The sequence below is a fragment of the Nannobrachium achirus genome (genome assembly GCF_963921795.1).
Source record: "Nannobrachium achirus genome assembly, chromosome: 20".
Taxonomy (NCBI): Eukaryota; Metazoa; Chordata; class Actinopteri; order Myctophiformes; family Myctophidae; genus Nannobrachium; species Nannobrachium achirus.
This window is the reverse complement of record NC_137827.1, coordinates 24,897,491-24,922,546: the sequence shown is the minus strand read 5'-3', so window position 1 is coordinate 24,922,546 and position 25,056 is coordinate 24,897,491. Positions and strand designations below refer to the sequence as shown.

General features: G+C 44.4%; 1 long non-coding RNA gene across 1 annotated transcript in view; it reads right to left on the bottom strand.

Annotated features, from left to right (window-relative positions):
* Positions 1-1,965: 1,965 nt before the first annotated feature.
* LOC308305873 overlaps positions 1,966-25,056 on the bottom strand; it is a 150,194-nt gene continuing 127,103 nt past the window's right edge. The window contains exons 2-3 of the long non-coding RNA XR_013963143.1: positions 16,301-16,480; positions 1,966-1,999 (exon numbers count right to left, since the gene is read on the bottom strand). This is a non-coding gene — a long non-coding RNA (uncharacterized lncRNA). The remainder of the gene's footprint in view (positions 2,000-16,300; positions 16,481-25,056) is intronic.

Genomic DNA, 25,056 nt, shown 5'->3' with positions numbered 1-25,056 from the left:
AACCACTTTAACCCTTGTTTTATGGCTTAACTATTGAAAAATAGCAGATATACAAGCTCACAGCGCGGCACCGAGTGCCGCGCTGCGAGCTTGTAGATCTGCTATTTTTGAAAAAAATCGTGAAAATGTGTGCATGCAAGTCTTTGAATATCTTTGACCCGATCTTTGACCCGACTTCTAAATCCTTCCTCTAAATCAGTGGTTCTCAAACTTTTTCATGTCAAGGACTCCCAAAATTACAGGTATTTGGCCGCGGACCTCCCATCTCAAAATATGTTGTTCCAGGGACCCCCCAGAAGCAAATATTTGAGTTGCAAATGTTCGCTTTTAAAAAGATATATTCAAAGACTAAATCACGATTTTTCAAAAATAGCAGATCTACAAGCTCGCAGCGCGGCACTCGGTGCCGCGCTGTGAGCTTGTATATCTGCTATTTCTCAACAGTTGAAGCATTAAATAATTCTAGGCCTGCATGGGTTAAAGGAAGGGGAGGAAGACGGGAAAATGCAATTAATATGCAAATTCATGGGGGAGACTTAATGGGGTGCCTTAACAAACATTCGTGTGTAGGAAGATAAGGTTGTTTTCAGGTTGTTTCCCTCTAACCTCTGCCTGTCCAAAGTCAAAGCCTCGGGGAGATGAAACTCTCGAAAAGCCACGGATGTTTGCCGGTAATGGATTATTACACCGGGAGAACTAGGGCAGTCGGGGACCATGTTTTTGGAGTGCGCCACTGTTACTCACGTTCAACACGGTCATGCAAAATAGCGGTCATCTGACTGAAACAACTCGTCTTTTTTTACATTTCTTTCTTTCTTTTTTCTTCTCCTCAGCAATATTTCTCTGTCTGAGTTTTTTTTTTTTTTTTTCTGAATCCCATCCGAGCTGGGAACAGGGGCGTCAATTGGGTATGGCAGGGGTATGCAGCTGCCATAGGGTCCAGGGGGGAAAATAAAAGTTATACTTTTAAATATAAATCCATGAATGTTTTTTTTGTCTATCTGTTCTTGTTATTGTGTTGTTAAATTGCAGTAAAATAACTACAGAACTACAAATTTTTACAAAATGGTCACTTGACAAAATGATATATTCCCAGGTTACGCAGGTCAGCTGCACAGGTGCAATTCATTATTGTTAATCGTGGCAGGTTTGCTAACACGCCAAGTTTAGCTGCACTTGAACAACCGTTCCAGGCTGCCATATCCAGCCCAAGAAACCGTAGAAACGGTCGAAGAAATTGAATGTACTTCTTAAAATAAATGTACTGTATCATGCCTGTTTGCTAAGGTATGGCAACATGACTGGTGTCTTGCACGCGCGCGAAGGCGCGCGTGCAAGACACCAGTCATGTTGCCATACCTTAGCTTCTTCTGAACTGACGCCACCGAGCTGGGAAGGAAGGAGGAGACGAGGTTAGAGAGGGGAGGAGAGGTGGAATGAGCTGCCTGAGGGAAGAGATGGAGGGCAGCGCGGAGACGACAGGGTCAGCGCATGCATTCGAGAGTGGGAATTCATTTGCGATTTTTCTCAGGCCTTGAGTACACACAGTACCGAGGCCATGGAAGGGAGAGGGAGAGAGAGAGAGAGAGAGAGAGGGGGGGAGAGTGTGAGAGAGAGATGTGGCCTCCGAGTGACACGGCACGGCGATGAGAGGGGGGAGATGCAGTAGGAGACGTGAATCATGAATCAGAGAGATTGAGGAATACAGAGAGACGGATAGGGGCGAGAATGAGACGGAGAGCTTGCTATGGATCACAAAGAAGATGGAGGGACGGACGGGGCGAAGGAGATGAGAGAGAAAAGATGGAGGGACGGACGGGGCGAGGGTGATGAGAGAGAAAAGATGGAGGACTGGACAGGGCGAAGATGATGAGCAGGCACGTGCACACATGGACATCAAAGGGGGCTTGAGCCCCTGCCCTTTTATCCGTCTAAATAGAGTGCCCTCTACACACCATGAATGTAGTTTTTACTATGGTGAAAGAAATGCAAATGCCCCCTCTTTCCATGCCATACCTGAAGGCAGCATTCAAGAAAATTGCCTTGTCCAAACTCTCCAGAACTTGAATGCAGTATCTTATGTTGAAAGAATTGCCCTCTCTGTGTAGAAATTCATGCCATTATTGACTTGGTTATGCTTTAACTATTGAAAAATAGAAGATAAAAATAGAAGATATACAAGCTCGCTGTGAGCTTATCTGCTATTTTTCAATAGTGTTCAGTGTGGGTGCACACACAGAAAATAGCCGACCTCCAAGCTCACAACGCGTCGCAACGCGACGCGTTGTGAGCTTGGAGGTCTGCTATTTTCGGTGCTTCCACCAATAGGCCCTTTTGGAAATTCCAGCCCCTGCCTCTCTAACATTCTCTGCACGTCCCTGAAGATGAGAGAGCAAAGATGGAGGGACGGACGGGGCGAGGGCGATGAGAGAGAAAAGATGGCGGGGGCAGGAGCCGTGCAGACCTGCGGGGTCGATGAGGCAGTCGAGGCCGCAGCAGCTCTGTCTGATGGATCTGAGTCCCCCGGGGACTCCAGCCCTCTTCTCCGTCTTCCCTGCCCCCCACCGGCCCCTTATGATTCATCCACCCACCCACCGCCCAGACCCCACCCCCCCGCCTCACGGCCCCCCCGCCGTGCTCCCTGCCCCTGCACCGTGATTCACACCCCCTCCCCGGGCTAAATTATCACTGCGGTGCCTCGGAGAGCTCGGTCGCTCTCGCTCGCTCCATCTTCAGTTATCATCAAACAAGTATATGAGCTGAGACCGCTGCCTGATTGCAATGAGGAGCCCAGCTCAGCAGTTTTTATGGGACTATACCGCGCGTCCGTCCAGCACTACACTCCGACTCACACGCCGCTGGCTTTGATGGCACTTTGCGGGGAAGAGTTTTCCATCTTAAAATGCTTGAGTGTTTACAAGTGATGATGCAGAGGCGATTTAGTGGAGGGCAGTGTAATTCTACAGGCAGGACACCATAAATGTTGATTAGATGGAGGTTGGGTTGAATATATTATCACACGCTGGCCCATTGGTATTCTTAATGCACCCTCGCCATACCACGTCGCCTCAGAGGTATGGGGAACACGACCACAACAGCAGCCCTAGTTCCTACTTCTGCACCATCCATAGAGGGAAGCCAAAACCAGAATATTCTTAACCACTTAAGCCTGATTCATAGGTGTTGCATATTGAAAATGTCAGATTCTGATGCTAAGGCAGGGGTCTTCAACATTTTCAGGCCAAGGAATCCTTAGCAGAGAGAGAGAGATGAAGCAGGGACCCCCTCTACATATTGTATAAATGTGTGATGGAGATTCTCATCGATTTCAGAGATAGACTTGTTTGACAGCACTGTCCTCAGTCAGGATTCATGTTAATGTTTATTTGCAGACATTTTGACCACTTAAATCGTTTATATTTTGTAAACTTGACCTTTCACTCTGTACTTGGTCTGATCTTTTTTTACCTCTACACCAAACCTGTTTGCTGAAAATAGCCGATCTACAAGCTCTCAACGCCTCGCAGTGCAAGGTGTTGAGAGCTTGTAGATCTGCTATTTTTGGCTAAAGTTCTCCTCGGAATAGGGATGCCACGGTATAAGTTGTAACAGAGAGGGTGCCGTTTTTCCCCTTTTCTTTGACGATGGGTTCCCAGATTGATTGAAAATAGACAGAAACAGACAAAAATAGCTGATCTCTTTGTATGTTTCTTTGTGATATCTTTTTGTTTTTTCTTCAGGTACAGTATGTTGTCTCTTGTAATCTATTGGTAGGCTACTTTTAAATTGACCTTTCACTCTGTACTTGGTCTGATCTTTTTTTACCTCTACACCCGATTCAGGTAAGTACCTGAATCGGGTGTATATAGAAACTTTACGGCACATTATTTTAAGGCATTGCATTATTCTCTTGCAATGAGATCATGTCAACCCAATAATTAATTCATGTGACAAAAGCCAAACCTGTGGTCAAAATGTTGTGTTTGTGTAGATGTGGCAGAGCAGCAAGCTATTGTGCAAGACCTTTCTTTTTAACGCGGCAGAAAATGGGCCTGATTGGATGATCAAAGGTTGCAATAATTGGCCGGCATCGAGTTCCAGCCTGATGATAATTACTGTAAACAATTACTGATCAAACGAGTCAGCAAATCTCTGCTGTACGTACGTTACACCAGGTTTCTGGAACAGAGAGACATCTCTTCGTAACACACACATACCGTTGTTGCCGGGCGGAAACCTCGTATCTCCAAGTTTCAGATTTGTACGTTCTTTCGCAAAGTAAAGCCCTGCTTCATCATACAAGACCGTCGCACAAAAGTAGTGAAAACAGCCGATCTACAAGCACACAACGCCTCTCACCGTGAGGCGTTGTGTGCTTGTAGATCTGCTGTTTTCACTAGTTTGAATCATTTTTAAAATGATAAATACAAACCCAAGGGTTTTGGACATACAAGGTTTTCACCCGACAACGACGATACACTTTGACGCTACCTTCGTATTCCAGATTTATACTTACTGTAGGTGCACAGCGTGGAGAGCCAATCAACAACGCCTCACAGCGTTTTGGAACTTGCAGATCGGCTATTTTCGGTGCACGACACCGGAGTACAACGAAATATAACTCAGGCTTTACAGTAATTTGTGCATTCGTCGTGCATGCACACACACACACACACACACACACACACACACACACACACACACACACACACACACACACACACACACACACACACACACACACACACACACACACACACACACACACACACACACGGAGGGAATTAACTGGCATGCAGTGGCCTCGTGATTAAAGTGTCCTGCACTCACCTGCCCATGTCCAATCAGACGCTGTGCTGATTGCAGCATTGGGCCAAAGGATGGAGGATGGGGGGATGGAGGCTGCATCCCTGGTGAGGTGACATGCAGGGGTGTCGCACCAAATGCTGGGCCCTGCAGGGTACAAGGATTCACTGCGTTAATTCTGTGCTTTAACTATTGAAAAATAGCAGATGTACAAGCTCGCAGCGCGGCACCGAGTGCCGCGCTGCGAGCTTGTAGATCTGCTATTTTTGAGAAATCGTGAAGGTTTTTTGAAAAACCTATGTTTCTATGTCAGTGGTGCTCAAACCTTTTCATGTGAAGGGACCCCCAAAATTATATGTATTTGGCCACGGACCACCATCTCAAAATATTTAGTTCCAGGGACCCCCCAGAAGCAAAATTTTAGTTACAAATGTTCGCTTAAAAAATACATACATTCAAAGATTTGCACACATTTTCACGACTTTTCAAAAATAGCAGATCTACAAGCTCGCAGCGCGGCACTCGGTGCCGCGCTGTGAGCTTGTAGATCTGCTATTTTTCCAATATATTATCAGTCCCACTTTAACCCCCCCTTGTGACGCCCCTGCTGGTGAGGTGACAATGCAGTGAGAGCCATGGCATGGAGAGCACCCTCCTCTCTCCTCCTCCCCTCCTCTCCCCTCCTCTCCTCTCCTCGCTGGTCAGGACAGGGGTGAATCAATCATCTCCAAAGATGTCAGCATCTGCCCAGGCAATTTGGGATTGGAATAAATGGCAGATGGGGGGATCTTGTTCCCTCTGTTTAATCAGTTCCACCAAATGTGGTTTTTATCTCTTATAAAATGAAACCATCTGTAGCACGTAGGTGTAAGGATCAAGTGAGGGAGGACGGAGAGAGAGAGGGTGACAGAGAGAGAGAGAGAGAGAGAGAGAGAGAGTTGTGTGCATATCGTCGTTGTCGGGCGGAAACCTCGTATCTCCAAGTTTCGAATTTGTACGTTCTTTCGCGAAGTAATGCCCTGCTTCATCGTACGAGGCCGTCGCACAAAAGTAGTGAAAACAGCAGATCTACAAGCACACAACGCCTCGCGCCGCGAGGCGTTGTGTGCTTGTAGATCGGCTGTTTTCACTAGTTTGAATCATTTTTAAAATGATAAATGCAAAAGCAACGGTTTTGGACATACAAGGTTTCCACCCGACAACGACGATATGTATGTTTGTGTGTGTGTGTGTGTGTGTGTGTGTGTGTGCGTGCGTGCGTGCGTGCGTGCGTGCGTGCGTGCGTGCGTGCGTGCGTGCGTGCGTGCGTGCGTGAGTGAGTCTGTGCACATGTGCGCCTGCATAGAAACAAAGGGCCTAGAGAGAGAGAGAGAGAGAGAGAGAGAGAGAGAGAGAGAGAGAGAGAGAGAGAGTGACGGAACAGCGCGAAACAGTAGCGGAACAGTGGGAGTGAGCGAGGGAGAAAAAAAACAACACTTTTATCCATTAAAAAAGAGGGAAAATGTAATCGCACTGCTAGCTCACACCTCCACTCTAATCTCCCCTTTCTCCCTCACAGGAGTAGCACCCAGGGGCCATCACCATTATATCTACACCCATCTATTTCCTTCTCGGTCTCTAACCAGACACTGGGGCTGTAATTTGGTCGTCCCCCCCACCCCCTCCAACCCACTCCAGCTGCAGCCCAGGCAGACACAACCCTGATGATTCTCTTTGTTTTTAAACCAGGGATGATAGCTCCCTGTGCGTATAGACATAGTATCCGGTTAAAAGTCCTATTTGCTATATATGAGGTTTTAGAGTTGGGGTTGGCAATGATGATAGTGAAGATAAGAGTAGCTATACAGTAAAATCGCGTGTTCGTATAAAGGGAAACCTGGGAAATGTTCAAGCCAAATCGCACTGTTCCGATGTGAGGAGATCAATATATAATATCGTCGTTGTCTGGTGGAAACCTTCCTATGTCCAAAACAGTTTGTTTTGTATTTATAATTTAATAATGATTTAAACTAGTGAAAACAGCCGATCGACAAGCAAATTTGAAACTTGGAGATACGAGGTTTCTGCCCGACAGTGACAATATAGTGTGGCAAAAAAAGACCATGTCTTCGGTGTATTACTGCGCGAAAATGTTGAGTCATGTTGAAACCATGACGTCGTGAAATGATGTTTCACGTCATCAAAAGCGTGCAGAATAAACGCCAGCGCTACAAATGGATGAACAAGTGTGGAGGGTTTCACGATGTATCCATGTATATTAGCTTGGTGAGGCAGTGTCTGTGAGGCAGTGTTGTTTTTGACAGCAAATTATGTCTTTTAGTTTTAGTCATAATTTAGTCACCCGAACAGTTTTAGTTTTAGTCTCATTTTAGTCGACTAAATATCATAAGATGTATTTTGGCAGGCCTTGATGGCATCGTAATGACTGATTTTACACTTGGTTGCGTGCTGAAAATAGCCAATCTACAAGCTCACAACGCGTCGCAGCCTGAGAGCAACCAAACATAAAATGACTGTTTTCTCCACTAGTCCCTCCTCCCTAACGTTTTAGTCTAGTTTTTATTTTGTTGACGAAATTGTCAATATATTTAGTCTTAGTTTTAGTCATCATATTTTAGTTTTTGTATAGTTTTTTATTTCGTTTTCGTCAGTGAAAAAAACGTAGTCGACAATCATTTTTCGTCATAGTTTTAGTCGACAAAATCAACACTGCTGTGAGGTAAACATATTACAGAGCTTTTTGCACACACTCTGGCTCACAGCTGCCGTTAATGAAAGTCTGACAGCATGATTCACCGGAGACCACGAGGCACGAGAATTCAACACCTCCATCTAGACATCATCACTCTTATATCGTGCCTGCCTGTTCTGTGAAGAAAAACGGGTGGGCTGAGAAGTTATTGTACTTGTTTTTTCGAAAGAAACTTGAACAGAAGCTCTCTGCTCACATCAGGGGCGTCAATTGGGTATGGCAGGGGTATGCAGCTGCCATACCCTGGGTCCAGGGGGGAAAATAAGTTACTTTTAAATATAAATCCACGAATGTCTCTTTGTCTTTGTCTATCTGTTCTGGTTATTATGTTGTTAAATTACAGTAAAATAACTACAAATGCTAAATTTTACAAAATGGTCACTTTATCAAGGTATTAATTATATTGTCCACACTTGTATTCTCCCCATCTTGACAAAATGGTATATTCCCAGGTTCCGCAGGTCAGCTGCACAGGTGCATTATTGTTAATTGTGGCACGTTTACTAACATGCCAAGTTTAGCTGCACTTGAACAACCGTTCCAGGCTGCCATATCCAGCCCAAGAAACCGTAGAAACGGGGGGAAAAAATAGAATGTAATTCTCAAAATAAATGTATCATGCCTGTTGCCATACCTTAGCTTTTTCTGAACTGACGCCACTGGCTCACATTTCTCCGTAATTCACTGGCATCTTTCCGTTATGCTTTATGGACCCTCGGCGAAAAGGAAATCAAACCAAGCAAATGGGATCCTATTTTCTTGGCCTACGGTGGAAGAAAATGGAGCGAAAGACAGTATGAGACCAATATATTAAAAATGCAATCGTTTGAAGATAGGAGACAAGCAAATTAAGTCTACTGCTAATTAATTATTTCTATTAATCGTGTCTGCTAAGGGCGGGTGCTAGCCCATTTAGGCCTGAACACATTATGACGCAATATTTTATGCTTTAACTATTGAAAAATAGCAGATATACAAGCTCACAGCGCGGCACCGAGTGCCGCGCTGCGAGCTTGTAGATCTGCTATTTTGGAAAAATCATGAAAATTAGAATTTTGACCCGATTCTATAAGTGTCTTTTGAATCCTTCTAAGATTTTTGGAAAAACCTATGTTTCTATATGTCAGCAATCTGGCCAGCCATCGTCAAAGAAAAGGTCCTTTTCACTTAACTGGAGCACAGTTAGTCTGTTCTTGAGAGACTACTATGTCAGTGGTTCTCAAACCTTTTCATGTGAAGGACTCCCAAAATGATATTTATTTGGCCACAGACCCCCATTTCAAAACATCTAGTTCCAGGGACCACCCAGAAGCAAAATTTGAGTTACAAACGTTCGCTTTGAAAATACATATATTCAAAGATTTGCACACATTTTCACGACTTTTTCAAAAATAGCAGATCTACAAGCTCGCAGCGCGGCACTCGGTGCCGCGCTGTGAGCTTGTATATCTTCTATTTTTCACTGGTTAAAGCATTCAATAATTCTAGGCCTAAATGGGCTAGTCGACAATAGCTTAGTATGGCATACTGTGTACCAAATTTGAAAAGCTCACCAGCTCATTAAATTCCAAGTATTTATAATCAGTCACGGACGGAATATTTCTAATATTTTTAGTCTGTAGCGAAATTGACAGAATCTGTTTAGTCTGACAAGTTGTCATGAATTAAATACCGAGGGCTTCCAACGTAAAAAAAGACCGTAAAAAGTCTTATTGGGATGTTCCTTTTAGGCAGGGTGTTTAACTGTACTTGTACTGTACTACATTTCAATTGTATTGACTATACTTGTACTCCATTTTTGTCTAATAAAAATAACCAATCGATCAATCCTGGATGCTTATGTTCAAGCACTTATAAAACATTTTCTTGAAGGCCAATATATTCCTTTATTCATGCACTACGGTATGATAAGAATATTGAGTTCCTACGGTGTTGTATCTGAAGGATATTCAGTGAATCAGTGAAACATTTGAAGGCCATTCAGAAGTGCTTCATCAAAGGAAAGCAGTTTTAGGCTGTGTTTCAATTATACCTACACAGCTGCATGACCTTTGAGTAAAAAGTAGAAAAGAATAAAAGTTGGTAAAAGAAATGTCCCCATTTCTTTCCAATGGCGTGCATGCAAATATAGAACTTATCATAATAGCTCCTCTCAGTGTAACACTGTCTCTCACTGTTTCAAATCTTACTTCGCTAACCTTCATGGCAACAATCCAAGCTTACTGTACAATACCTCTATTTGAAAAAGAGAAGAAAAAAAGAGAGCTTGTTTTAAAAGCACATTTCTTCCTCTTTGTTTGTGCACACTGAATTTAATTCAGCACGGCACAAACAGACAATGAAAACATTAAGCAGATGAAATAAATAACCACCGGTCTGATATCCAAAAGATCACATTCATTATTGTGTTTGTAGTAGTAGCCGTATTAATTAGTATTATTATATTATAATATAACTAAGTAGTGACTATTCCTAGTAAAAAATAAATAAAATAAATCTAACTTCAGGTTGTCTGAATAGCTTTACATAATTTCCAGTGCATTGTTTCATTGGGCATTTTCAGCCACGCTGTGGCAGACAATTATTTCATTCCATAAACAATCAACCCCCTCCCACATGCACGCGCACGAGCGCACACACACACACACACACACACGCGCGCGCGCGCACACACACACACACAGCAAAGGGTCGTAATTAAATTTTCTGCTTGGTTTCAAAAGGCTATCTGCTGACCCTGCCTCCCTCCCGCGTCCTCCCCGGCCCTGCCGCGTGCCCTAATGTGACGGGATGTATTGTGACATTAGTTGGGCTCAGAATTTGTTCCAGAAAATGACATGGAGTCATGCAGGGAGCTAAATGGAGACGATGAGGGAGCAGCAGCCATAGGAAGGAAGTCCGCTATCGCTGGACAGCACAGCTCACTTCCACTCTAGTTTATGGTCTGGCGTTATTAATATTTAATATCAGCGCAGGCCAGAATGGCTCCCAATATGGGTTCTGATTTGAGAGACAGAAAGAGGGAGAGAGAGAGAGAGAGAGACGCAGTGAATCCAAAACATGTCAAATAATGGAGGCAGTCTTTAATATTCCAACCGACGGTTGGCACAAAGAAATCTAAATTGCAAAAAGCATTTTAGGCAAGACAGATTCAAGTTGAAACCAAGGGTCTGTTTTGAATGAATGGTGTCAATGAAGCCATGTCAAGGTCATTAACAACTTGGGAGCCAAACTCGTTCAGTAACGAGATACGGCCACTGGAGGTCGCTGTGCCAAAAATTAGTCATCTCGTTGAGAGACGAGACAAAGGGTTACATGCAGCTGCATCCGTTCTGTGTACCCTGTGAAAGACCCTGGTCCATACGTCATACCGTGGCTCGCAGAGAAACAAAATGGAGGATCTAGGCTACATACACTTCCATTCTAGGCTGAAACATAAAAACAGCTTTATCTATGAATAAGGTGCAAAGAACGCCAGGGAAGCAGATATCTGCCTGTTTTCACGGCGACACTTTACCGCGATGGTCGGCCCCAGTTTGGATTTTAGTAAACAAATGGATCTTCTTCCTCAATCGTCAGTGGACACTCACGTGCACATGCACGAAGCTTCCGAGGCTCTTCAAAATTAAAGAGTAAGTGAACGACGGCAGCAGCAACAGCTAGAAATGTTAGAATTCTAAACCTTGGCTTCCCATGTGTTAAAGGGATATTTCACTTAATAAAAAAAAAGCTTTGGGTCATTTTATCATCCCGGGACAGTTTTTAAGTTGCTAGATTCAGTATTTAGATATTTGAGATTAATTTTATCAGACACGCCGTCTTCCTATACAAACCCATTGTAACTTCAAACTCCATTTTAACCAGGATAGATTCATCGAAAAACACCCGTCCTTGGCTCTGGTGACTCATACTGCCCTCCTAATACGTGAGCTGTGTTTTTTAAATCCTTTTTACATTCATGGAACGATGCGTTTCTCTTTGAAACCACATTTGCACTCATGTCTTCACTCTCCATGTAAGGATATAACGGCGTTCCAATAGCCTTCCTGAGATGATGAGTTGTCAATTAAACCGTCTAGACATCATTCAACCACGCTCTTGCATGCGCCATCCAATTAGCCACTGTGGAGCCACAAGTGAACGTGACCATTAAATTGATGTCAGGCCCAAATACGCCATGGTCGCCTCCAGGTCAGATCCAGTGGTACTGGAGACAGGAGAGGACACGGTAAAGAGGGATTGGGAGGAGAAAAGGGGGGAGTAGGAGCCAGGGGCGTCACTCCAAATTCTGGGCCCTGGGTACAAGGATTCACTGCGGGCCCCCCATGAATGTTATACAAGCTCACAGCGCTGCAAGCTTGTATATCTGCTATTTTTGAAAAAATCTTGAAAATGTGTGCAAGAAACCTATGTTTCCATGTCAGTGGTGCTCAAACTTTTTCATGTGAAGGACCCCCAAGATGATATGTATTTGGCCACGGACCCCCATCTCAAAATATTTAGTTCCAGGGACCCCCCCAGAAGCAAAATTTGAGTTACAAATGTTTGCTTAAAAAAATACATATATTCAAAGATTTTCACACATTTCCACGACTTTTCAAAAATAGCAGATCTACAAGCTCGCAGCGCGGCACTCGGTGCCGCGCTGTGAGCTTGTAGATCTGCTATTTTTCAATAGCTAAAGTTACTAGGGCCCCTGCACCTTGGGCCCTAGTAACTCAGTCCCACTTCCCCCCTCCCCTTAAGTTTGACTCCCCTGGTAAGAGCCACAACCAATGAACAACAATCACCTGACAAGGTGGGGATAACTGCTCCTGGGAAGAAAAAAAAATACATTAACACACATTTCCATCCCATCCTCCTCCTCAGGGTCTCTCCTGAGGTGAGCGAACAGGGTGAACGGCCTGCTTCTTTGTGACTGGCAGCGCAGGCACTTTATAATCAGACACAGCCCTGCTGATAAGCCTCGGCGAGCGAGCGGGCCTCGGAGTGAGGAGGCGGAAACCCGCTCGCCATCCTCCCTCCATCTGCAAACAGAGCCTATTAGCTCCCGCTCAGACATCCAGATGCATGGTCTGAATAATCACCTTGTAAAAACCGTCCCGCCATGTCCTTTGTCGGTCCAGCATGGCCGTGTCTGCCCCTTCTATTACCCAGCTCCACGGATGACGAACCAACGCGGGCCCCAGCAGGCCTTCATGAGACAGACAGGCTGGGCAGGGATGGGACGATATGAAAATTCCATATCACGATTGATTGTGACAAAAGAAATCGCAATATACGATATTATCGCGATAATCAAAATCCATTATCCTGGGGCGGTTGAGACGCGTTGTGAGCTTGTAGATCGGCTATTTTTTGGCAAAGACATTTGATGGAGAGTGAAAAAAAAGACTATCAAGTATAGGGTCGCGGGTGCAAGCGGCCGAAATGGGTTTCCTCAGACGGGTGGCTGGTATCTCCCTTAGAGATAGGGTGAGAAGTTCAGTCACCCCAGAGGGACTTGGAGTAGAACCGCTGCTCCTACACTTGGAAAGGGGTCAGCTTAAGTGGTTCGGGCATCTAGTACGGATGCCCCCTGAGCGCCTTCCTAGGAAGGTCCTCGATGCACGACCCACTGGGAGGAGACCCCGTGGCAGACCAAAGACCAGGTGGAAGGATTACATCTCCAAACTGGCTTGGGAACGCCTCCTGAGGGAGTGGAGGAAGTTGCGGGATAAGGAAATCTGGAAGTCTCAGTTGGAACTGTTACCCCCGCGACCCGATTCCGGATAAGCGGTTGAAGATGGATGGATGGATGGATGGATAGATGGATAATTATAAGTACCTTTTACCAATTCTAGAGGGTTTAAGTGGTACCGGATATGCAGCTCGGCATATAAAAGGTGAATTGATCCCAGTGCATGACGTAGGACGATATCACGATACATTCAATCTCCACGATATGATTATCGTGAGTGTTTTTTATCACGATAAACGATAATATCGCGTATCGTCCCATCCCTACAGGCGGGCAGGACGGCAGGCAAGGTACCATGCAGGCAGGCAGGCAGGCATGCAGGCAGGCAGGCATGCAGGAGCTGAAGAACAGGACAGAACAGCCAGCCATACATATGGATCAGGTCGACAGGCTGTGCATTAATGGCCTCCCTCTGGAATCTAAAAACATCGGCGCGGGCCAGAGAGGAGCTCCTGGGGGAAATCAGAATACCGGCAGCCATTCAGGTCAGCTTGTACGTATTCCCTGCATGTTACAGCTCCATTTTGCCGTCCGTCCCCCCCTCCTCCCACCACCCCTTATATGCACAGAAAGAGTGCCTACTCGAAAATGATTTATACTCTTACATTATGCACCGAGCAGTGAGCGATGTTGGCTGCTTTATGAAATGCAATCAGGTTTCTGTTGTTGTGAGTAACACCTAGCAGCATATAACACACTTTTCATGTGTGAGGAGGATGATAGTGTGATGCTCCGCTGCCTTTGCGTTTGCAGGAGTACATGGATTTTTTTTTCTTTTTTAGGACAATGTTTCTGCTCAACTGGGCACTGCAGTGAACAGTGACAGGAAAGATGACAGAGAGAGGTGTTGAAATGCATGATAAGGAGCAAGCCTCAAACATAAAGACAGTACAGTACATGAAATGAGCCTCAGTAGTCCAAAGGCTCAATGTAGGATTTTCTTTAACGTTTATCCCACACAGAATTCACTGTCACAAAAAAATACAGACACTGCCCCACGTCCAACATTATTGTAGTACAATAATGATAATAATAAAGTACAAAGTGAAAGGTCAAGTTTATTAAGTATTGACGGTTCGAGTGGTTATATTTTAAAACAAAAATGTACATGAATCCAAAATACGCTGATGATTGTGCTGCCAAACAAAGAAACTATATGGAATCTATGAAAAGGTTGTGAGGGTCCCTGCTTCATCTCTCTCTCAACTAAGGGGTCCTTGGCCTGAAAACATTGCAGACCCCTCATCTAAAGGAAGGAAAGAACAAGTAGGACAAAGGATCAAAAACATGGGATGAGCCAGCACAGTGACCCAGCACTCACTATCACTGGTAAGCGATTACTGGTATAAAAATGAGCTAATTACCGTAACCAGGCTATTGTTTTCCAACACACATCATACCCGCTAGCTACGTGCTTCCAGGTCACCAGTGTGCATGCATGACCCTGAGCTGATGTGATTAAAACGCTGAAGCATTGGCTGTTGGATGTGTGCATGCGTGCATGTGCATTGTGTTGTGTGTGTTGGTACTATATATGTTCGTTCATGTATGAATATCTTTATAATCGTTGCTCTCGGGCAGAAACATTGTATCTTTCAAATGTGTATGGTTTCTATTGGTAAATGAATACCCTACTTCAGGGGTCTTCAATGTTTTCAGGCCAAGGACCCCTTAGTTGAGAGAGATGAAGCAGGGACCTCCACAACCTTTTCATAGATTCCATATAGTTTCATTGTTTGACAGCACAATCGTCAGTGTATTTTGGATTCATGTCAATTTGTGTTTTCAGATATTTAACCACTTGAACCGTCAATACTTAATAAACTTGACCTTTCACTCTGTACTTAGTTCTCTGCTCTTTTTCCCCTCTACACCAAAGCTCTTTGCTGAAAATAGCCGATCTACAAGCTACAAGATCTACAAGATCTGCTATTTTTGGCGAAAGTTCTCAGAATATGGATGCTAGGGTTCAAGTGGTTAATATAAGGAGAAAAAAGGTTTCCATCACACAAAGATTTGGAGGACCCCCTGTAGTAACCCCTAGGGGTCCCGGACCCCCTGTTGAAGATCCCATGCCCTACTTCATTGTACAAGAGTGTTATGCGACAATAGCTGACCTATAAGCTCACAATGCATTGCATCGTGACGTTTTTGGACTTTCCGCCCGGCAAATATCACTTTGTGCTCCATTACCAAGAGTCTTAATCTTTGACCCCAACATCAGGATTTCTCACTCGACTCCACGTTGGGCCACGTAGCGGGGAACAGGTCACATTTCGTCCACCATCAAAAAAAAAGAAAAAAAGAAGAAAGAAAGAAAAGTGGGTGTTTTACAGAGAGGAAAGACCTTTATCCGCGCTAACTGGAGAATGCTAACAATGTGACCGACATATGCATGACAAGAGACTTGTGACCTCGCTAGGAACGCCATTTCCTCCCACTCGCTCGATCGTATCAATACCGCCTATGTCTTCCGCGCTATGCATATAAACCCTGCTCTGTGATTGAGGCTCAGCAGTGATAACTGCTGAGAAGTGCTGCGTTATCCCGCAGGGACGTGATTGCACAACAGGGAATTGATTGTGCAGCCTATGAATGCATTGTTACGGTGAAAAGAAACAGATTCGTCCACATGGGCAGTCAAACATAATGACATATTGTACTTTGGGTAGGGGGGAATACAACAAGGCCTGTTAACATCCACCCTAATTAAGAATGATTTTTACTATACATACTGTAACAGTCCGGTCTTTATGGCCATGAGGGCTCTCCACCCAAAACTAGAGGTGAGAGGTCGAAGAAGCTAATCTGTAGTGTCCTTGAGGGACTTGGCAAGAGTGTCTTTGTTCACAATGTCAGTGGCAGGCACGTGCACACATAGACATCAAAGGGGGCTTGAGCCCCTGCCCTTTTATCCGTCTGTAAAAAGTGCCCTCTCCAGACCATGAATGCAGTTTTTACTGTGGTGAAAGAAATGCAAAAGCCCTTTTTCCATGCCATACCCAAAGGCATGCAGCGTTCAAGAGAATTGTCTTGTCCAAACTCTCCTGAACTTGAATGCAGCATAATATGTTGAAGGAATTGCACTCTTTGTGTAGAAATCCATGCCGTTATGTCACATCTCCAGTATTCACTTGATTATGCTTAGTTCAGTGTGGTATCAAGCACCGAAAATAGCCGACCTCCAAGCTCACAACGCGTTGTGAGCTTGGAGGTCTGCTATTTTCGATGTTTCCACCAAAAGGCCCTTTTAGAAATTTCAGCCCCTGCCTCTCTAACATTCTCTGCACGTCCCTGGTCAGTGGCAAAAGACAGGCTGTCTCTTCTATCAGAGATTGCATGTTTCACTGGGGACATGCAGGAATTGTTTCTTGTTCAAAACGGCAGTCACTTAATTTAAATGTCAATCCATCATGTTGGGTGCAACAGAAGTTCAAAATAACATAACATTCCATTTCAATCTTTGTTGTCAACGGAGCATCTCTTGACGAAATCATGAATTGAGACGTTTTCTTTATGCATCTCTTTTATCATTTTGGGAGACAGCTATCCCAGCTGTCTCATTAATATCATTTAAAAGCATTTGAAATAACCGTGATGCATTACATTCTGCATCCTGATGGAGTGGACTTCTCCACCACCACTGTAAACAGGCATTTGTGCGCGCACACACACACGTATCAGGTGCCATGCATCCTTCTTGCACTCAACACATCGTATTGATATCGTCACTGCCGGGCAGAAACCTTGTATCTCCAAGTTTCAAATCATTATTATTATTTTTTTCGTAAAGTAAAGCCCTGCTTCGTCATACAAGACTGATCGAGCGAGACTGGTGAAAATAGCAGATCTTCAAGCACACAACGTGTGTGCTTGTAGATCGGCTATTTTCACTATTTTAAATCATTTTTTTAAATGATAAATACAAAACGAACAAGGTTTCCAGCCGACAACGACAATATACTCTCCAGCCAGTCACCCATTTCCCATCCACCCACCCACCCATCCATCCCTCTCTTCCTGCTTCTGCACACTATCTTTATGGCGGCGTGTGTCTGTGCATGTGCGCGCGTGTGTGTGCGTGTGTGTGTGTGCACGAGGCAGGGACGGCTGTGTCTTGACGCGGCCGTAGCGGTAGTGGCAGCAGCAGCCTGTAGGAAACAAAGGCAGGGTGATTTATAGCCGCGCGGCGAGAGCATAAATCACACCTGCAGCGCAGCGCCTTTAAACGCCCCGCATCCTGACAGCATTTACCTTTTATAAATGATTGGGCTGAACCTCCCATGGTGCCTGCACGGGCCCACGGAACTCACTCACTCCCACTCTCTCTCTCTCCCTGTTTCCCCTTTGTCTTGCCACCCCTCTCTCTCTCTCTCTCTCTCTCTCTCTCTCCCTCTCTCTCTCTCTCCTCCTCCGCCTTGTTTCAATTCTTCCCCTCGCTCTATCACCCTCACGCCATTCTGCATGCCTCGTCCTCCCCGTCTCTCTCTCTCTCTCTCTCTCTCTCTCTCTCTCTCTCTCCCTCTCTCCCTCTCTCTCGCTCTCCCTCTCTCGCTCTCTCTCTCTCTCTCTCACGTCATTTGCCTTCTCTGTCCAAAGCTCCCTCTCAACTCCACTCTCTCTCTCTCTCCTATCTCTCCCATTCCATAGCTCACGCTCTCTCCCTCTCTCCCTCTCCCTCTCCCCCTCTCTCTCTCTCTCTCTCTCTCTCTCAGAGCGTGATGGGATGGCCCCGGTGGCACCCAGGCTCTGTGCTCACCCAGTGTTGACGTCTGTAGGGGATATTACAGCTAAAGCTGCTTAAAAAGGCACCGGCATCGCTGCATCCACATGGCCGTTAAGGAAATGAATGTGTCAGTCTGGGCCCTATCTGCCTTTCTCATAACCACTGCTCTGTGTGTGCGCGTGTGCGTGCGTGTGTGTGTCTGCACGCGCGTGCGTGCGAGTGTGAAGAGGGAGGAGGCGGGGGATAAAACAGAGACACGCACACGCAAGCACGCACAGAAACAGACATACTTGCACATGCACGTATCACGCCACATTAACACAGAAGAGAGAACATGCAACACATCCATGCACAGATTGCACACCCAGAAATAAACACGGGAATAAACACACACATGCATCAACACACGTGCACATGTGCGTACACACACACACACACAATGCCACACCTGTGTGTCATGGTGGGAGTGCAGGGCGCAGGATTCCGCCCCAGCTGCAGGAGTGTGGCTGCAGATAAAGGTGACGTCTTGAGGCCATTACTTATCCTGCACAGCGGCAAAGCTTTGCAGATATTATACCTGCTGTCTCCGCATAATAGCTCCAGGTTGGGAGCCACACACACACACACACACACACACACACGCGCACACACACACACACACACACACAACAGGGTGCACCGCCGAAACGTGAACCCGAATAAACAACACGGTATACGCCCGCAGAGGCCCACACAAATACAGTGCATGCACGCAAACTCACAGGCACATTATCACCGACAATACAGTACAAATACACACACAGACAGACATGCGCAAACACATGCACACACGCGCATGCACGCACACACACACAGCGAGTGCAATATCATTGCCTCGCTGAGTTAAAACAGATGAAAGAGCTGGTAAATGAAATCTGACTCGACGGTTTAAAATGCAGCACTGCAGTAATGTGAGCATCACTAGAACAGAACCGGAGTATTACTCAAAACCAGCGGCACAAACATCACAATGAAGACAGACCTCTCTGGTCAACATGTCCTCACGCAGCAAATGTGTATAAATGAGGTCTGTTCCTATTAGTAGGGCTGCTCAGTCAGCCAGCACTTACAGTACGCAGACTTAAATAAATATACGTATTGAGCATAAATATCTATAAGCGTGAGTATATGTTTTTGGATCGCTGCGTTGAGTTGCGTACCTGAATAGCTGCTTCACATCATTGGTTAAATTCTATGTTGTTGGGGTTTGTTTCAAGCGATGTTTATGTAATACTACTGTAAGGTAATACATCGGCTTGAGTGTTAGTTTAATTTAACCCATTAAAACCCATCATCCCCAGATGATTAACTTAATGTGCAACATTGTTTTCGCACTCAACAGTAAAGAAACCAACATAACGTTTATTAAGTGTATACAGGGTACCTGCACATTTAATTTAAGCACTTTAATACCTCTAAAATTATAAATTAAACACTGACAAACAATTGTCAAATATTAGACGCAGAAATAAAACCGTGTTACAAAATGTAATGCCTCAACTCTTAGTGCTCGTCAGGGTGGGGGGTCCCCAGTTAAAATCTGATTATTTTGGGGGTCACGGCTTGAAAAGGTTGAGAACCACTGCATAACACGTTCAACACGCTGCATCAACAAGCCGTACGTACCTCATAATGCATGCATGCCCCATGTATGTCACTGACTGTCTACTGCAGGGGTTTTCAAAGTGGGTGACGGGGCACCCTGGGGTGCCGCGACGGCAGTCCAGGGGTGCCGCGAGATCATTTGATAATATTTGGAATTTATTTGGACACTTTATCATTTTAAACTTGAAGTACAAAGTTATTTCAGTCAGTTCTAACCAAAATGGCTATTATCTCAATGTTTTCCTTGCAACATAATCAATAGAATATCGTCACTGTCGGGCAGAAACCTTGTATCTACAAGTTTCAAATGTTTATGTCTTTTGGTAAAGCAAAGCCCTACTGCTTCATCATACAAGACTGTCGCACAAAACTAGTGAAAACAGCAGATCTACAAGCACACAACGCCTCGCATCAAGATCTGCTGTTTTCACTACTATTGTATATTTTATAGATGATAAATACATAACGAACGGTTTTGGACATACAAGGTTTCCACCCGACAACGACGATATGCTATAAATATAAGGTGCTGGGAGTGAAAATTATAATGTAGGGGTGCCTCGGATTAAAAAAATAATTATGGGGTGCCCTGAGACAAAAAAGTTTGGGAACCCCTGGTCTACTGAAGCAGGAGTTCTTTCCATAATTAAAATCACAATAGCTCGCTGAATGGAGTGTTTTGGTTTGTTACAAATGTCAGACAATATGTTATGTTAGGGTTAGGGTCAATATATATCTATTCTTCCCCCAGCATTGTATTAGTTATATAGACTGAAATCTTCTGTTGAGGTCAACACCAAGGATGTTAACTAAAAAGCTTAGAAGGTCTCAGCTCCGGCATAATACTTAATGCAACACGTTCCCCGTGGGAGATAAGCACTTGGAGTTATTAGAGTCTTTTAAATCAATAAGTTATTCAGCGAATCAGTGAGTAACATGGAGAGATCAAGTATAATTTAATATATCCACTAACACTTACATAAAATGCATTAATGCAGTGCAAAATGTAAATTATAAAACATTTTCTCCACACATTCTGTAAGCATTTGAGAAAACTGAAAAACTGCCAGATATGTTCTCCATCTTAGAGACTTTTATGGTTAATTATGACTTTCTCTCTCTCTCTCTTCTCTCCTTTTTTTTCTGCAACTAGACAGCTTGTGTACTGTACAAGGTGTCTAGTAAAAAAGAAAAGACATAGACCTACTGTATATATTACTGGGCTATGCTAAAGTTACATATCAACAAACAAGTTCCCCCATGAATGAACAGATCCCATCCCACTGTTATCTCCCATAGAAAGCATCCAAACAACATACAGCCCTGACAGCATACCATCCATGCATTAGCGCTTCATTTAGTCCCAATTCCATCTGCTAAATCCTTACTTCACTTGATCTTCTCCATCTATCGTGTGTGTGCGCGCGTGCGTGCGCGCGCGTGCGTGTGTGTGTGTGTGTGTGCGTGCCTGTGTGCATGTGTACATGTGGGGGTTCTCATACAGTTCCAAATTTTCATGGCAGCGAATGAAAAAGAGGGACCGGACAGACAAGATTAATCGAAACCCAGCCAGTCTTTTCAGCTCCAGTTTGAATGTGACAGTTGTTCTTTGTATTTGCATTGGACAGGCAACAGTGGAAAACGAGAGATGCCCCGCAAATGCAAGCTCTTCCACTGCCAGCGTGCCGGTTGCTCTACTGTAAATGAGGAGGGGAGGGGTTCTAAGCAGCAGAGAAATGAATAGCAGTCCAGGACAGGGGCGTCACACCAAATTCTGGGCCCTGGGTACAAGGATTCACTGCGGGCCCCCCATGAATGTTAACTATTGAAAAATAGCAGATATACAAGCTCACAGCGCGGCACCGAGTGCCGCGCTGCGAGCTTGTAGATCTGCTATTTTTGAAAAATTGTGAAAATGTGTGCAAGAAACCCATGTTTCCATGTCAGTGATGCTCAAACTTTTTCATGTGAAGGACCCCCAAAATGATATGAATTTGGCCACGGACCCCCATCTCAAAATATTTAGTTCCAGGGACTACCCCGGAAGCAAGATTTGAGTTACAAATGTTCGCTTAAAAAAGACATATTCAAAGATTTGCACACATTTTCACGACTTTTCAAAAATAGCAGATCTACAAGCTTGCAGCGCGGCACTCGGTGCCGCGCTGTGAGCTTGTATATCTGCTATTTTTCAATAGCTAAAGTTACTAGGGCCCCTCCACCTTGGGCCCTAGTAACTCAGTCCCACTTTCCTACCCCTTGTGACGCCCCTGAATAGCAGTCCAGGATGCTCGGCTCACCATGAGTAAAGGCTTTGGAGAGACGTCCACGACCGCTAAAGAGATTTTCTTTTTTTAAACGTACCTTTGCCGGTTTATCTTTATTGAGCAAGACAGATAACGACCGTCCTTGTCCTGTCCTGAACTATCCAGAGCATGATTCTGGCATTTACAAGCGGTTGGCAGAAATGTATATAGATATAGACCGTGTAATGTCATAATTCTGGTGGGGCAAGTACAGGATAAAAAAATGGGGAGGATTTTAAATTGTTTCATGATTGTTAACAACGTATATCAGCTCTGGCATACCTAATTTTTTTTAAAATAAAGATTTATTTGAATATTGATTTAATTTAAAGATAAATTAAATACAAGATCTACCAGCTTGTAGAACGTCTATATTCGTTGAATGATGAAGTACATGTACTGTGCAGGGCGTAGGTTATTAAAGGAGTAGATCACCCCCAAAATTACTTTTCTTCTATCAACTACTCGCCATGGAGAATTGAATTCATGGATATTTTTTTGTTTTTGTCGCATTCCTAATCCAATAATTTGATTAATAAATGTACCCCCATTGATTCCGGTAGGGGACCCAAAGTGTTTTTGGGTCCCCTATCAGAATCACTGGGGGCTTTATTGGCTTAGGGGCTTATTGGCGTAGGAATGTGACAAAAACAAAAAAATATCCACAAATTTCAAGTCTCCATGGGGTGAGTAAACCATAGAAAAAAAGTCATTTGGGGGGTGAACTACTCCTTTAAAGGTTGATTAAAGATTCACTATAGGCTACCTGCTAGTGCTAATGTCTTTTGGAGCACACAAGTGGAAGACTTGCTAAGCAGGCTAACTGATGATAGTTATTTTTGCGAACTGACTGGGACAATTCTAATCCTCTGAGCACCACCAGCCCGATCCTCAGCAGCGGCTAAGGGCAGTGGTGTCAGTTCAGCAAAAGCTAGGGTATGGCAAAGATGGAAAGATGGAAGATGGAAAAGAGGCATTACATTTTGTATAACACGGTTCTCTTGTGAAAATAGCAGATCTACATGCTCACAACGCCTCGCAGCGCGAGGCGTTGTGAGCATGTAGATCGGCTATTTTCACAATGTCTGAAAAAACGAGTTTTGGCAGTTTTTTACACAGGTTTCTACGATTTCTTGGGCTGGATATGGCAGCCTGGAACGGTTGTTCAAGTGCAGCTAAACTTGGCATGTTAGTAAACGTGCCACAATTAACAATAATGCATTGCACCTGTGTGTGCAGCTGACCTGCGGAACCTGGAAATATACCATCTTGTGGAGAATATAATTATAATAGCTTGTTAAAGTGACCATTTTGTAAAATGTTGCATTTGTAGTTATTTTACTGTAATTTAACAACATAATAACCAGCGCAGATAGACAAAAAGACATTCATGGATTTATATTTAAAAGTAACTTTTATTTTCCCCCCTGGACCCAGGGTATGGCAGCTGCATACCCCTGCCATACCCAATTGACGCCCCTGGCTAAGGGGCTAAATGTTTGGTCTCTATGAAGCATGCCCTCTGCTAGCCTCACAGGGAGGCCTTGCATGTCCCAGAACTGACCTCCGTGTTTCAAACTACACCCAGACATAACCCACCCCCCTTGAACCCAAGCCGTGTTGTTGTGTCTTATACCTAACGGGCTCAGTAATAAAAGCACGGTGCGTGTTATTCAGCCCCCTAGACCCCCGCCTCCACAGTATTCCAGCCCTGGGTTAATTGGTTCGATTGTTGCCCCAGGCTACAGTGGATTCTGTGGGTTTTCAAGCCCCACAGCTGCTCAGTCATAATGCATTCAGATGGTATTAATTAACTATTCATAGGAGTCCCGTCCCAGCCCTAGGTATGTGTTTACCTCATCATCCTCGCCCGCAGAAACATCTCCTTTTATAGTTATTAAAAGCTACACCTCTTTGACTTTGTGAGTCAAGGTTTGGTTATTCCAGCTATGCGGTAATTGTCAAAGCGCATGTCAACCTCACCCCCCGAGTTTTGGTACCAGCATTTAGAGGAATGCTTTGGTTTTTGTGGGGTAAGCCACATGTTTAAGAGTGAAAGATGAAATATGAAAACATAATCCTTTGATGTTAGAATTTGAAAGTCGAATAACAAGCGGTGCCTCGTCACCTAATGAGACACTTTGCCTTGAGATGAAAAAGCTAAATTGAGCACGTTTGCAAAACACAGATCTAAAGCACTGTTAAACCTGTGATTAGGCAGGGATGTCTCTTCAAAAAAAAAGGGGAAAAAAGGAGTGATTCTCGCCTTAAATTAATTTCTAGAAAGGAGTTTCTGACCCGCCCCGAAAAGGTCACTTCCTCCATTAATCAGCTCAGTGCGCCCTAGCCTCAACCATTAGTGGGATAGATTGGAGAAATGATAGACTGCAGATCTATCAGCATCCAAGGCCGTACACCTTGTGCCATGCCGTGCCGTGCCATGCTGTGTTGAGTGTTAGGACACGGTACTAGTGAGCTGTGATGCTGGAGTTCTGGGCTCAAGTTCATCTGAAAGCTCTTCGTGTCATGTCAAATCTCACAGCAATTGCAAGGCCACAGTTTAGGCCTATACAGTACAACATGGGTCAGAGTTACTACAGGCGGTCCTCCAAATCTTTGAGTGATAGAAACCTTTTTTCTTCTTTTTATATTAACCACTTGAACCCTAGTGTCCATATTCTAAGAACAAAAATAGCAGATCTACAAGCTCACAACGCCTCGCACTGCGAGGCGTTGTGAGTTTGTAGATCGGCTATTTTTGCCAAAGAGCTTTGGTGTAGAGGGGAAAAAGAGAAGACTAAGTACAGAGTGAAAGGTAAGTGTATTAAGTATTGACGGTTCAAGTTGTTAAATATCTGAAAACAAAAATTGACATGAATCCAAAATACACTGACGATTGTGCTGTCAAACAATGAAACAATATGGAATCTATGATAAGGTAGTGGGGTTCATCTTTTGCTAAACTAAGGGGTCCTTGGCCTGAAAACGTTGAAGACCCCTGCAGTACACATACAAATGGCCCTTGCAGAGTCTTCTAAATCCTTGAAAAACTCATGTTTCTATGACAGTGATTTCATGTCAA